The sequence below is a fragment of the Protopterus annectens genome, chromosome 16.part0, assembly GCF_019279795.1.
Source record: "Protopterus annectens isolate FY-2018-M chromosome 16.part0, PAN1.0, whole genome shotgun sequence".
Lineage (NCBI taxonomy): Eukaryota > Metazoa > Chordata > Ceratodontiformes > Protopteridae > Protopterus > Protopterus annectens.
In genome coordinates, this window is record NC_056750.1 from 235,872,353 (window position 1) to 235,887,624 (window position 15,272).

Sequence of the window (15,272 nt, forward strand, 5' to 3'; positions counted from 1 at the left end):
CGTAACTTTGCATGTTTTTGTGGCGGAGCATTTTGATGCATGACTTCCAAGTAATACAGTCTTAAATTAAAAATAGAATGATGGTGTGGCATTGTGTTGGAGAAAAAGGAAAGTCAAATGGATTTGATTCATAGGATCATAGGAAGCGGTCATCACATTTGGGTTATCTGCTTGCAGTAGCCCTCAGTCGGCCTGATTATCAGTCTTGGGTCCTGCATCAGTTGCTGTCTCATCTTCCATAATGTCAGGTAGTCAGGGGTATAAAGCATGCAGCCGATGCCAATACATCAGTCTTTCTTGCTGTGCGGTGCCCGAAGCAGAAGCAGTTCAAGTGCCAGTCGACCGACTCCTGAAATTTTCGTTTTCAAGTTTCAGAACTGAAGTCTTCAACTAAGCTAATTACCCCATTGGGAAAACTTTTTTTTTCTTTCTCTAAACCGATGTCAGTAAAAGTAAATAATTATATTTCTTGTGGAAAGCAAATACCTCATAAAGATTTTCATTCGTACTGCATTCCCTTGCCTAGGCCCTGACCACGACGTATCTCGCTGTTGGTTTTGTGCCTTATTTAAACAGCGAACTATTCATCATCGGTATATTTACACTTCTAAAGTTTTTGGTACTCGGTTCAATTTTCCAGATTTGGCTTCGGTAAGCCACCCAACTACCAACATTCCGAAAAAATGCAAAGAAAGAGAGACAGGCCGCATAGGTCCAAAGCTGCCGACAGTTGCCGGTACTCAGTGAGGCGCTTTCATAGCCCCTGATGCCCACTACTTCAGATTTGCAGGCCTCTACTAAGACCCATTCAGAGTCTGGTATACCGCGAGATGCTTCAACTGTGGAACCTGCAGATGTCTCTACCTTGGATGAGTCCAGAGCCGCTGTGCAGGCACCGGCTTCTGAGGGTGTATTCAGGCCTACTGACTTGCATATTAAACCAACGCCATCTTCTTCTTCAAGGCCTAAAGCTCGATCCATGCCTAGAAAACAGACGCCCAGACTGTATGGTCAGGCCTCTAAGCCTAAAAAACAAATGATAAGAATGACTGAAGACCTTATTACTTTAATCAGGGGAAGCCAACCTTCTCCCTCTAAGAGACCTAGGACTGAGTTTGCTTATGATTCTTCTTATCAGTATTCTGAAATTTCTGTTTCCTCTGAAGACCAGGATTTACCCTTATCTACCTATGAAGATTTTGATGCAGAGGATTCTCTTCCCTCTGCTTCCCCTCCAGAGGATTTCTCTTTTGGTGAAACCTTGCATACTCTTGGGGAGAATTTTCACTGGGAAAGCCAGGATTGCTCCGACTCTAAAAAGAGGCTTAGGGATTTCTTACTCCTGCCCCAACACAGGCCTTTAGCTATCCCCCTGTACTGGACATCGTTGATGATGCCTTTTCGGAATCTAAATTGGCCCCTGACTCTTTACCTCCTGCTCACAGAAAACCAGATAGATATTACAGGGTTGCTGACTCTCACAAGTTCCTTTTTAAAAATCCTACTGTGGATCCTGAGACCATTTCACAGGGACCCAAGGGCATTAAGGCTACTACTGCCAAAAATCCTACCCCCCTCTAATAGAGATTCCAGGGCGCTGGATAGATGGGGTAAGAAGGTATACACTTCTGCAACCTTGGCCATTAGGGCCTTAAACTGCCAGTTTCATACATTAAAGTATCAGTAGCATATTATTGGATTGCTTAAACAGCAATGGATGTTGATTCCTGACTGTGCTGAAAATAAATATTTACAGGATTTTATGCATTCTGTTGAACAAGTTGGAAAACATACTTTGCAATGTGTTTTTGATTTACTAGAGGCATCTTGCAGGGCTGCTGTCACTGGTTCTGAATTTAAAAGGCATGCTTGGCTTAAGGAGCAATCTTTGCCAGATCATGGTAAAGCTAAATTGCTGGATGCTCCCTTAAACCAAGACCGCTGTTTGGAAACCTAGCAGAAGTACTTAAAAAGATGGAGGAAAAAGTTAAATCTATACAAACTGTTAAAGATTTCCTGCAAGTACAGCCTCCCAGATTTAGTAGGCATTGGCCCTGTAAAAATTGGTCCTTCCCTGCCTGTTGTAGGCCTTTTCAGTCCAAACCCAGAACCAGCAGAATACCCAGGCTTCAGTACCAAGGTACTCACAGAGCTAAGCAGTGGGGGGGGGGGGGCTCCCATTTCCAAAGCAAGGAATGGTAAGACCCCCCCCCCCCAATGGTAAACTGTCTCAGTGCCTTAACTTTAAATCTTCCAATCCCTGCACAACTGACTGTTCCTTTAAGGGGAAAGATTGCCTGGCAGACAAAAAATTGGGAACTCATTACCCAGGACATATGGGTTTTAAATATGGTTTCCCAAGGATACAGATTCCGCTTTCACTCCTTACCAACCCCAAATGGTTGGCCAGACCTGCCCCCGAATCAGTGGGCGGAGGCTCAAAAGCAAATTCTCGCTCTCTTAAGCATCAGGGGCTATTCAGCCTGTTCCAGAAGAGGAATGGGGGCAAGGTTTCTACTCAAGACTTTTCCTGGTACCCAGAAAAGACCACTCCTGGCGTCCTATTCTGGACCTCTCTATTCTAAACACATTTTTGGTGATTCCAAAATTTAAGATGCTAACTCTTCACCAACTGCTTCCTATGCTAGGCAAAGATGCCTGGTTGGCAACACTGGATTTAAAGGAAGCTTACCTGCACATCCGAATAAGGGAATCCTGCAGAAGATACCTATGCGTCAAAGCAGGGAACATGCACTATCAGTTCTCTGCACTGCCCTTTGGCTTATCTACTGCACCCAGGGTACTCACAAAGTGCCTAGCTCCAGTCATTGCATTTTGCAGGCAAAGAAATATCCAAACATATCCTTACCTGGACGATTGTCTTAATTCAGGCAGAAAACCAGGGCATACTATTGAATCATCTGGCGTTTGTAAAGAAATTGCTAGCTTCCCTGGGGTACACTATAAACAAAAAGAAATCACATCCTGTACCCTGCCAACAAATTGTATTCCTGGGAGCAAGCTTGAACACAACTTCCCAAATGGCTTTTCTCACATCAGAAAAACAAGTTAATTTGACAGCCTACTTCAAACTACTGGCCACAAAGACCCAGGTATCTGCAAGGAAAATACTGCAAGCCTTGGGGTTCATGGCTTCCTGCATTCTACTAATTCCATATAGATGACTGCATATGAGGAAACGACAATGGTATCTAAAAAGCCTATGGTGTCAGCATTCTCAGGATCTAGAAGCAGTGCTTCCTATCATTCCTTGTCTACAGATCCGAGTTCCTTCCTTTGGTGGGCAGACGCCTGTCACCAAAACAAGGGACTGCCATTCACTCTACCCCCTGCCTTTCACACCCTAACAGATGCATCAGACTATGTATGGGGGGCTCACTTGCCAGGGAAGTGCATTCAAGGCAATGGAACCGAAGTCCAATGCACCTGCACATCAGTCAGAAAAAAATGTTAGCTGTACAGAATGCTCTGACGGCCTTCAAGGACCATATCCTTCCAGGACAATTAACTGTAAAGACTGGGACAACACCACTGTTATGTGGTACATAAGCAGGGGGGAACCCACTCATACCCTCTCTGCAGACTAGCCATTGCTGTCTGGAATGCAGCCTTGAGCTACCAAGTGCACCTACAGGCTCAGTTCCTGCCAGGAAAGCTAAACACATTGGCAGACGATCTAAGCAGAAATCTCATGGAGCCACACAAGTGGAAACTGGAACCAAAGATATTCAACATTTTGAGAAACAAATGGGGGAGCCCAGATTTAGACCTCTTTCCCTCCCCTTCTTAACTACCAGTTGAAAAAATTCTGCACAAGGACTCCCCACAAGCAAGCTTGGAAAGTGGATGCCCTGTCCTTCACCTGGAAAAAGCTATCAGTTTATGCCTTTCCCCCTCTGCCTCTCCTCTCCAAGGTACTACTAAAGATAAAACAGGACAAACCAAGGGCAATACAGATTGCACCAGACTGGCCACGACAACACTGGGTACCCCCTTTTGCGCAGTGAGTCACTGCTAGCACTATGGCACCTGCCTCAGACCCCTGTTCTGTTGTCACAGCAGGAGAGCTAGATTCTGCACCTACACCTGGTAGCCTGGCTAATTACCTGATCTCTCTGTTACCATCCCTCAGTAAGCAAGTGTTGGATGTCATTCCGGAGGCAAGGAGGCCTAGTACTAGAAAATCCTATGCTGAAATATGGAAAAGATTCTGTTCCTGGAACCAAACTCGGGGGGATGGGCACAGTAGCGACCAATTTACCACAGATTCTTCAGTACTTAACTGAGATGCTGCACAAGGGCCTTTCCTTTTCCTCCATCAAAATTCATGCCTCAGCCATTTCAGCTCATTGCAACACAGAACCACCCCTTTTCTGTCATCCACTGCTGATGCAGTTCCTCAGAGGGGCCAAAAACTTAAGACCGCCCAGAACAGCCCCTACTCCAGCCTGGGACCTTAACTTTGTATTGGAAAAACTCACTCTACCTCCTTTTGAGCCAGCTGCAAATGCAGAGTTGAAATTCCTTTCTTGGAAAACAGCCTTCCTTCTAGCCATCACATCAGCAAGAAGAGTGTCTGAATTACAGGCCCTCATGGCAGTGGAGGCTTTCATCATTTTTCATGTAGACAGGGTGTCCCTTAGGACCAATCCCTCCTTAATGCCCAAGGTGGTATCCAGTGTGACCCTGAATCTGTCCTTTCATTTGCCAACCTTCTTTTCTAATCCACAGAACAAGGGGGAACGAATACTGCACTCCTTGGACGTGCACAGACAACTTGGGTTTTACTTGGACAGGACTAGACTTCTCAGGAAATCTGAACCGCTGCAGGGGCAGAGTTGAAGGCCATTTCAAAGCAAATAATTCCTAAGTGGATAGGCCACTGCATTCATTTTTGCTATACGCACCATGGAAGACCTATCCCACATGGGATTAGACCACATTCAACCAGGGCTGCATCTACCTCTGCAGCCTTTTTCAGAGGTGTCCCTACCAGGGACATCCTAGAAGCTGCTACCTGGAGTTCTGCACATACCTTCACCAAGCATTACCACTTGCCAATGTTTTCTAAATCCAGAGCTGGTTTTGCCACTGCAGTCTTGCAGGGTCTTATAGCTTGTCCTAATGCTATCTAATTACCTCCTCCCATCCTTACCTTTGGGAATCTACCTAAATGTGATGACTGTAACAGTGAAACACGAAGAACATAGTACAGTTGTGTACCCTTACCATAAATATAGATGTTCGAGTGCATTCACTGTTGCAGTCCTGGTTACCCTCCCTCCAGCCCCCTGACTTCTATTGACTATACCTCTATTATTTTTACTATGTTTAAAGCTTTTTGATGTATTTGCTTTTTTGTTGGAGGTGTAACCTTGTATATAATTGCTTCCCATTATGTGGGCACCTGACATCTAGGGCAAGAAAAACTGATGTAATGGCGTCGGCTGCGTGCTGTATACCCCTGACTACCTGACGTCATGGAAGATGAGACAGCAACCAACGCAGGACCCAAGACTTTGATAATCAGGCCGACTGAGGGATACTGCAAGCAGGTAACCCAAATGTGATGACTGCAACCGTGAATACACTCTAACATCTACATTTAATACACCCTAACATCTAAATTTATGGTAAGTGTGCACAACTGTACTTTACCAGGCTAATGGTTCTGGGGCCGTAACAAAGCTAGCCAACTTCTACCCTTATTTCCACGATCAGCATCTGTTGCCGCTGTCCAAGAGGGACACAGGTGGAACCCCCAGGGTGAATTCACAGTTACCCATCCAGTCGTTCAGATTGTGTTTTAAGAGGGCCAATGAGGTGTTCGTTTTCCTGGAGTCCGTTCCAAAGTGTGGCAACCTCTGTGAGACAAATCTGTCTCTCCAGCTGGTTCTATTAATGTCAAATACCATGTTATGTTCTTTGGAGTGAGTAACCCATGTACCATTTGACTTGTGGATATGCAGCATTTCCAGTAAAGCAGGGTTAGAGATTGCCTTGTATGCAAGGCCAAGATCACCTATGAGTAGTCTGTATAAAACGGACTAAAGTGACACTGATTTCAGATGATCCACTTAGGGCAGATGCTGAAAACTGTGAATTTTCCGTGTGAGGAACCTTTGTGGTCTGCAATTGTTGCAGGTGCTTGGAATGGCATATATCAAAAGGGGCGTTGTACTCTTATTACTGACCTGATGAGGGAAGAGGACAGGGAAGTTATAATTTTTTTTGGGGGGGGGGGGGGGGCAGTACCCTTACTTATGAGATGAGCAGTATAGTGTGCCCTTCTTACCATTGTGAAGACATGGTGATCAAAGGTAAGGTTGCTGTCAACTTGTGTGTCCAGATGTTCTTGTTTCACTGTTGCAGTCATCACACTTGGGTTATCTGCCTTGCAGGTAGCCCTCAGTCGTCCCGAATACCAGAGACTTAGTATTTTTGCGTTGGATGCTGTCGCTCCAGGACTGGCGTCAGGTTGTTAGGGGTATAAAAACAGGCAGCCGATGCCACTACTTCAGTCTTTCTTGCCAAAGAGCCTGAAGCAGCAGCAGTTCGCAAGTGCCAGTCGGCCGCTATCTGAATTTTCGTTTACGAATTTAATAATCCTGAAGTCTTCTAAAGCTAAATACCCCATTGTGGATCCTTTCTTCGTGCTGTAACCGATGTCAGAAAAAGTTAACAGTTGTCTTGCTTGTGGAAAGGAAATACCTCAAAGAGATTTTTATTCTTACTGCTTCACCTGTTTAGGCCCAGACCACGACATCCCTCGCTGTCAGTTTTGTGCCTTATTTAATGCCCAAACCATTCGTCGTCGGGCTCTCTTTGTCGCTAAATTCTTTTGTTTTCTATCTCCGTATTCTGAAATGGCTTCGGTAAGCCATCCGACTACCGATATTCTGAAAAAACGTAAAGATAAGACCAGAGACAGACCGTATAGGTCCAAAACTGCCGACGACGCTTCCGTTAAGCTAGTTGCCAGTCTGCCAGTACTCAGGCGGTTACGCAGCCCCTGATGCCTGCTTCAGTGGATTCGCAGGCCTTTACTGAGACCCATTTGGAGTCCGGTATGCCGCGAGACTCTTCATCAACTATGGAACCTGCGGATGTGTCTACCTTGGATGAGTTCAGAGCTGCTGAGCAGGTACCAGCTTCTGAGGCAGTTATTCGCTAAATCGATGTTCGACTCAAGCCGTGACTTCATTTTTAACCAAAACTGCCAAGTTTCTTAGGCCCAGAGTAAGCACTATGCCTAGAAAACCAATGACCAAAGTGCATGCACCTGCTCCCATGCCACAAAAACAAATGCTTAGAATGGCTGAAGACCTTATTACGCTGATTAGGGGAAGTCAGCCTTCCCCTGCTAAGAGACAGAGAGGCCAGTCCCATTCAGCTTCTGCAGACTAGGAGTCCGATGACTCTGAAATTTCTGATTATGAAGACATGCCCTTATGTGCTTGAGGATTCAGATTCAGAGGAATCCATTCCCTCTGCTGTCCCTCCAGAGGATTTTACTTTTGGTGAAACCTTGCATACCTTACGAGAGCATTTCCACTGGGAATGTCAAGACTAACCTCAGTCCAAAAAGAGACTCCGAGAATTTCTAGAGCTGCCTCAACACAGGCCCTTAGCAATACCCCCTGTCCTGGATGTTGTGGATGATGTTTTTATGGAATCCAGTCTTACTCCTGACACTTTAAATCCTGCCCGTAGAAAACTAGTCAGGTACTACAGAGTACCTGACACAAATTTCTTTTCAAGAATCCTACTGCTGACCCAGAGGTCATTTCCCAGGGACCTAAAGGTATCAAGGCTACTGCAGCCAAGAGTCCCACCCCTTCCGACAGGGATTCCAGAGCTTTGGACAGATGGGATAAGAAGGTATATACCTCTGCAACTCTTGCTATTAGAGCATTGCATTATCAGTTTCACATGCTGAAGTACCAGCAACATATTATGGAACTTATTAAACAAAAAGTGGCAACCTTTTCAGACTGTGCAGAAAATAAAGAATTACAGGAGCCTATGCAAGTCTGCAAGCCAAGTCAGCAAGCATACTTTGCAGTGTGGCTTTGACGTCCTATACGCGTCTTGCCAGGCAGCTGTCACTGGCACTATACTGAGAAGACATGCTTGGCTGAAGGAGCAGACCTTGCCAGACCATGTCAAATCAAAGTTACTAGACGCTCCTTTGAATAAGGACTGTTTGGCACAAAAGCAGAAGAGGTTCTTAAAAAGATGGAAGAAAAAGCTAAGTCTATGCAGACTGTTAAAGAATTCTTACAAGTGCAACCCCCTAGATTCAGTAGGCATTGCTCTTCCAAACACTGGTGCTTTCCAGCCCCCTCCAGGCCTTCTCAAAACAGACCCAGGGGAAACAGACCACCCAGACTTCAGTCTCTGGGTATGCAGATATCTAAGCAATGGAGTGCCCCCACTCCTAAAGCAGGGAGTGATAAGTCACTTCCTTACAGAAAAAGCTCCTAATGACTTCTTTACTCCACTCCCCAGCCCTGCCCAGTTGCTTGTGCCCTTATGAGGAAAACTTGCCCTTCATGCAAAAAAAACTGATGTTCATCACTCAGGACCGGTGGGTCCTCAGCATTGTATCCCAGGGTTACAGATTTTTTTCCATTCACTGCCAAACCCAAGCGAGTTTCCAGACCTTCCTCCAAACCAGTGGGTAGAGGTTCAATTCCAAGTACTTTCCGTGCTCAATGTCGGAGCTATTCAGCCGGTTCCAGTAGAACAGAGGGGTCAAGGATTCTACTCCAGACTCTTAGTGGTACCCAGGAAATAAGGCACTTGGCACCCAATCCTGAATTTTTCCATTCTCAACACCTTCCTGGTGGTACCAAAATTCAGAATGCTTAACCTGCAGCAGCTTCTTCCTGTGCTAGCCAAGGATGCCTGGTTAGTCACCCTAGCCTTAAAAGAAGCCTATCTGCATATCCCCGTAAGGGAATCATGCAGGAAGTATCTACATTTCAGGTCAAGGTCTATGCATTATCAGTTCTCTGCACTTCCCTTTGGCTTATCTACTGCACCCAGAGTATTCAAAAAATGCCTGGTTCCAGCCATTGCATACTGCAGGCAGAGAAATATCCAAATGTACCCATACTTGGACAACTGTCTGATTCAGTCGGACAGTCAGGAATTGCTGCTACAGCATCTGACATTTGTGAAAAACCACATCACTTCCTTGTGGTACACCATCAACGAAAAGAAATCAAAACTGGTACCCAGTCAAAAGATTGTATTCCTGGGAGCAAGCTTGGACACAACTTCCCAGATGGCATTCCTCACCTCAGAAAAACAAGTCTGACAGACTACTTCAAACAAATGGCCACCAGAACCCAGCTATCTGCAAGAAAAATACTGCAAGCCCTAGGGTTCATGGCCTCATATATACTCCTGATTCCATATGCAAGACTGCATATGAGGAAACTCCAATTTTACTTAAAAAGTCTTTGGTGCCAACATTTTCAAGACCTGGAAACAGTCATTCCTGTCATACCCTAAGGACAGAGTTCCTCTGGTGGGCAGAAGCATGCAACCACAACAAAGGACTGCCATTTACTCAACCCCAAGCCACCCAGACCCTAACCACAGACGCATCAGACTATGCCTGGGGGGCACACTTGGACAGAATATGTATTCAGGGCCACTGGAGCCCAAGTCAAATTCATCTGCACATTAACCAAAAAGAAATGCTAGCTGTACAGAATGCCCTGGCAGCTTTCAGATTCCTAATCTTTCCGGAACAACTGCTAATAAAAAGACAACACCACAGTTATGTGGTACCTCAACAAGCAAGGGGGAACCCATTCCTAACCACTCTACAGGCTAGCCATGGCTCTATGGAACATGGCCTTGGACATTCATGTCCATCTGCAAGCTCAATTCCTGCCAGGCAAACAAAACTTACTGGCAGGACAATCAGAGCACAGCACCTTCAACCTTCTGATTCAGAAATGGGGGATCCCAGAGGTGGATCTCTTTGCCTCCTCCTACAACCATCATCTCAGCAAATTCTGCACCAGGAATCCTCACAGCAGGGCCTGGAAAGTGGATGCCCTATCTTTTCAGTGGGTAAATCTCTCAATCTATGCCTTTCCCCCTCTGCCCCTCCTTTTAAGAATATTACTGAAGATAAAACAGGACAGATCAAGGACAATTCTGATTGCCCCGGACTGGCCATGCCAGCACTGGTACCCACTCCTGCGTAGCCTGACATCGGTGCCACCCTGGCACCTACACCAGAATCCAACCCTCCTCTTTCAGCAGGAGGGACAGATTCTGCATCCACAACTGCAAACCCTATATCTTGCAGCCTGGCTTATTCCTTGAATTCTCCCTCAGTGACATTAAGCAAACCGGTGCTGGACATCATTCTTGAAGCCAGAAGACCCAGTACAAGAAAATCCTATGCTGATAAGTGGAAAAGGTTCTGCTCATGGATTCAATCTAAAGGAGAGGAGACAACACTGCCCTCTCTGCTTCTTATCCTGGATTACTTAGCAGATCTACTCCACAAAGCCCTGTCCTTCTCCTCCATTAACATTCCCTCCAGTACAACTCTTGAGTGTGTACCTTTAACTCTTAGTGGGTGTGGCCTGAGCCTTTAAAAATGAAGTTATCACCTTACAATTCTAACAAATACTCATTGACAAGAGGTCAGATATCAATATAATTGTGTTTGCCATCAAGTATGCTTCAAGATAAAATATTCTGATACCTTGTATGAAGCATTGTTTTGGAATTAATACAAGTATGAACAAGTAATATTTGACGCCTAGAGGAGCAGTAGGAGGTAACTGCAGATGCACCTGGAAGCGTCACTCGGATATAGATACATGCCTCAGCCATTTCTGCTCAACACTGAGCCACCTTTCTTCTCACACCCTCTTATCAAACAGTTCCTGAGAGGGGCAAACAACTTAAGGCCACAAAGGGGAGCACCCACCCCTGCTAGGACCTTAACTTTGTACTGGAAAGGCTCACCCCCCCCCCCCCCCCTGAACCTGCTGCATCAGCAGAGTTGCAATTCCTCTCTTGGAAAACAGCCTTGCTTTCTAGCCTTCACTTCAGCTAGAAGAGTGTCTGAGCTACAAGCACTGATGGCTGTGGAACCCTTCATTATTTTCCATGCTGACAGGGTTTCACTCAGGACTTAACCCTTCCTTATGCCTAAAGTAGTGTCTAGTGTGGCTCACAATCAATCCATCCATTTGCCAACCTTCTTCCCTAATCCTCAAAATAAAGGGGAAAGGATCCTGCACTCCTTGGACGTGCACAGACGGCTCAGATTCTACCTTGATAGGACTAAGCCCTTCAGAAAAATCTGACCAGTTACTAGTCAGCTTTGCAAAAGGGGCAGAGGGCAAGGCCATTTCAAAACAAACCACCCTTTCAGGGGGTCAGAACACATTCCACTAGGGCAACATCTACCTCTACAGCATTTCTTAGGGGAGTCCCTACCAGGGATATCCTGGAGGCTGCTACCTGGAGTTCTGTACCCGCCTTCACCAAGCATTACCACCTGCCTATCTTTTCCAAATCCAGGGCAGGATTTGCTACAGCAGTCTTGCAAAGCATACTAGCCAGCCCTAACTCTTCTTGACTGCTTCCACCCTTCTTCAGCTTTAGGAATCCACCCAAGTGTGATGACTGCAACAGTGAAACACGAAGAACATAGTACAGTTGTGTACACTTAACGTAAATGTAGATGTTTGTGTACTCACTGTTGCAGTCCTGGTTTCCCTCCCTCCAGCCCCCTGGTTCTCTCCCTCTCTCTGTCTGTGAGTATTACTAACCCCTTCTGGGGTATTGATATTTTTATTTACTTTTTTACTTTTTATTGGTGGTGTTTTCCCCACCATAACCTAGCTCCCTATTTGGGGGGACTCCTGACATTTGGGGCAAGAAAAACTGATGTAATGGCGTTGGCTGCCTGTTTTTGTACCCCTGACGTCAGTCCTGGAGTGATGGCATCCAACGCAGAAATACTAAATCTCTGGTATTTGGGCCGACTGAGGGCTACCTGCAGGCAGATAACTGCAGGCAAGTGTGATGACTGCAACAGTAAATACACTCTAACATCTACATTTATGGTAAGTGTACACAACTGTACTTTATCAGTAAACTTGGTCAGCCACAAACCTTTAGTTTTTCTTGTACTTTGGAGAAATAGATTCTAAATAGTAGAGATCCCAGGACTGATCCCTGTGGAGCACCACTGGTTACATGTCTGCTGTTGGAAATGGCTTCCCCTATTTTGACTTTGTGTTCTGTCAGTGAGCCAGTTAGTGACCCATCTAGCACTGTAAGGTTTGATACCTAGCTAGATGAGTTTGTCAGTGATGCCTGAGTGAGGGATAGTATCAAAGCCTTGGCAAAGTCTTGGTAGGCTGTATGCACAAGTTTCCCCTTGTCCAGGGCCTTGGCGACTGTCTCGAAGAAGTCCACCGATTTAACAGGCATGATCTCCCTTTGACATATCCAAACTGAGTAGGGTCAAGTGCTTGGCGATTACCTATGTCTTTGTTGGTAAGGTCCATGATGATTCGCTCCATGGCCTTGCAGATGAGGTTAGTCAGGCTAATAGGTTTTTGTTCCTGAGGTCACTGGAAGCATCACCTTTGTGCAAGGGAGTAACTGTGTACGTTTTCCATTCATCTGGGGCGAAGCCGGTGCTTACAGTGGTGGTGGTAATTATTGTTGGAGCCCAAGTAGGACACAGCCTGGGGTGTTATCAGGTCCCGTAGATGTGGTTTTGGCCTTTGAGAGGGTGTTTTACAGCCTGCTCTTTAGCGATGTAAGGTAGGGACAGGTGGTTAGGATGCTATGCAATACATGTAGCGGGGTAGGGGAGTGAAGTTTTCACAGAACTTGTCAGCCAACAAGTTAACTGTGTCACCAGTCAATATATGTGGTACCGTTAGCTACCAGTTCAGCAGAAATCTGGGCCCTTCCTTTTAGGTTACAGATGTGACTGAAGAATGCCTTCTGATTGTTGTAAGTTGAAAAAGCTAATTTTGATTTATAGTTTGCTTTGTAGGACTTCACAAGAAGTCTTATTTGCTTGTTTAAGCTGAAAAGGAAGTGTTTCCATTTTAGGGCTCACTCCCTCTTATTCTTAGACAGCAATTTCTTCCTCTTATTGTAAAGCCTGTTAACAGCAGTTGTCCACCAGGCAGGTTTGCTCTTCCTTGAGGAGCTTGTGAAGAGCTTATTTTGGTCCTATCGAGTCAATGCAGTTATACAGGTGTTTCTATAAAATAGTGATGTATAATTCTGCATGGTTGCCAGTTCCATCTGGGGGGGGGGGGGTGCAGTGAAGCTATTTATACCATGCCATAAGAGGTTAGAATCTGCTTTGGAGAAGTTCTTAGTTTCTGCTGGGGGGGGGGGGGGGGGGGGATCAGGTGTGATAGTTATTTTCAACGAGACTGATTTGTGTTCAGATTTCAACAGGGAAGACCTCACAGTGGTGGTGCTACAGTGATCCCCCGTATTGGTAAGCACCAGATCCAGGATAATGGCACCCCTTGTGGGGGTGTCAACCAGCTGGTCCAGGGCATTGTAGTTAATGAAGTCGAAGTTAAGGGCACGAGGAATTTATCCAGTCAATGGATGGGAAGTTAGTTGCCCAAAACCGTGGTGTTTGATGTATTTTGATAGGCTCAATTAGATCCAAATAGGAAGAGTGGGTGTCTTGATTCATGGAGGGGGTACTGTAACTGGCAATGACTTGAGTAGGTGTCCTACCAACAGTTAATTGTACCCAAGGTATCTCCAGGGAATCATACTGTTTAACCAGTCTGGAGATGTATTTATCTTTAATGAATATTGGTCCTTCAGGTTTCATGCATTCAGTTTGTGATCTGAACATGTAGAAGGAGGTGTAACTGTATGGCTGGTATGCTGTCCACAGGCTTGAACCAGGTCTCAGTAACTGTAGAAATGTCTGTCTTCCAAGGTGAGGACTGCTTCCAGTAAGTGCAGATGTTCTTCGTGTTTCACTGTTGCAGTCATCACATTTGGGTTATCCCTGCCAGGGTAGTCCTTGGTCAACCCGAATACCAGGGGCTTGGTATTTCTGCGTCAGTTGCTGTCACTTCTGGACTGACGTCAGGTTGTCTGTAGTATAAAGTAAGGCAGTCAACGAGATTACATCAGTCTTTCTTGCCATGGAGCCTGAAGCAGAAGCAGTTTGGACGAGTGCTGGTCAGCTGCTACCTGAGTTTCGTCTACCGAATTGAAGTTGAAGTCTTCTAAAGCTAAGTACCCCGTTGGGGATCCTTGTTTCTTGGACTAACTGATGTCAGCAAAAGTTAATAATCGTCTCGCCTGTGGAAAGCAAATACCACACAGAGACTTTCATTCTTACTGCGTCACTTTTTTAGGCCCAGACCACGACGTCCCCCATTGTCGCTTCTGTTCTTTGTTCAACGCCAGAACTATCCGTCATGGGGTCCTTTTTGTAGCTAGATATTTTTGCTTACAGTCCTCAAACTCCGATATGGCTTCGGTAAGCCATCCGACAACAGATCTTCCGAAAAAACGTAAAGATAAAGATAGAGACAGAACGCACAGATCCAAATCTACCGATGATGCTCCCATTAAGCTAGTCGTTAGTTCTCTGATCCTCAGTGAGGCGCTTTCGCAGCCCCTGATGTCCGCTTCTGTGGATTCGCAGGCTGCTACCGAGACCCTTTTGGAGTCAAGTATGCCGCAAAACTCTTCGACTAAGGATCCTGCGGTCGTCTCTACCTAGTATGGGTCTGGAGCCACTGTGCAGGCACCAGCTTCTGAGGAAGTCCTTCGCACTACCGATTCTCAACACAAACCGACGGCTTCTTTTGTGACTACCATTCTTTCAAAAACAACCGCGTTTCTTAGGCCCAGGCTAAGGACCACACCCAAGAAACCGACCCAATCTTAGGCACCTGCTTCCTTGCTCAGTCTCAAATGCTTAAAAATGGTGAAAGACCTTATCATGCTGATCAGGGGAAGCCAAGCAACCCCCTCCAAAAGGAAGCGAGATCTGTCCCCTGTAGTTTTGTCTGAACAAGAATCAGATGAGACTGATTCTTCTGAATATGAAGACATATAACCCCCCTCTACTTATGAGTATTCTGATGCAGAGGATTCCATCCCTTCAGTCTCTCCCCCAGAGGATTTTTCCTTTGGGGAAACCCTGCATACTTTATGGGAGCATTTCCAATGGGAGTGTCAGGACTACCCTC

The 15,272-nt window shown here is 45.8% G+C and overlaps 1 protein-coding gene across 1 annotated transcript in view; it reads left to right on the top strand.

Moving 5' to 3' along the window:
* LOC122790579 overlaps positions 1-15,272 on the top strand; it is a 1,409,443-nt gene that overhangs the window by 277,936 nt on the left and 1,116,235 nt on the right. The window lies entirely within an intron of this gene.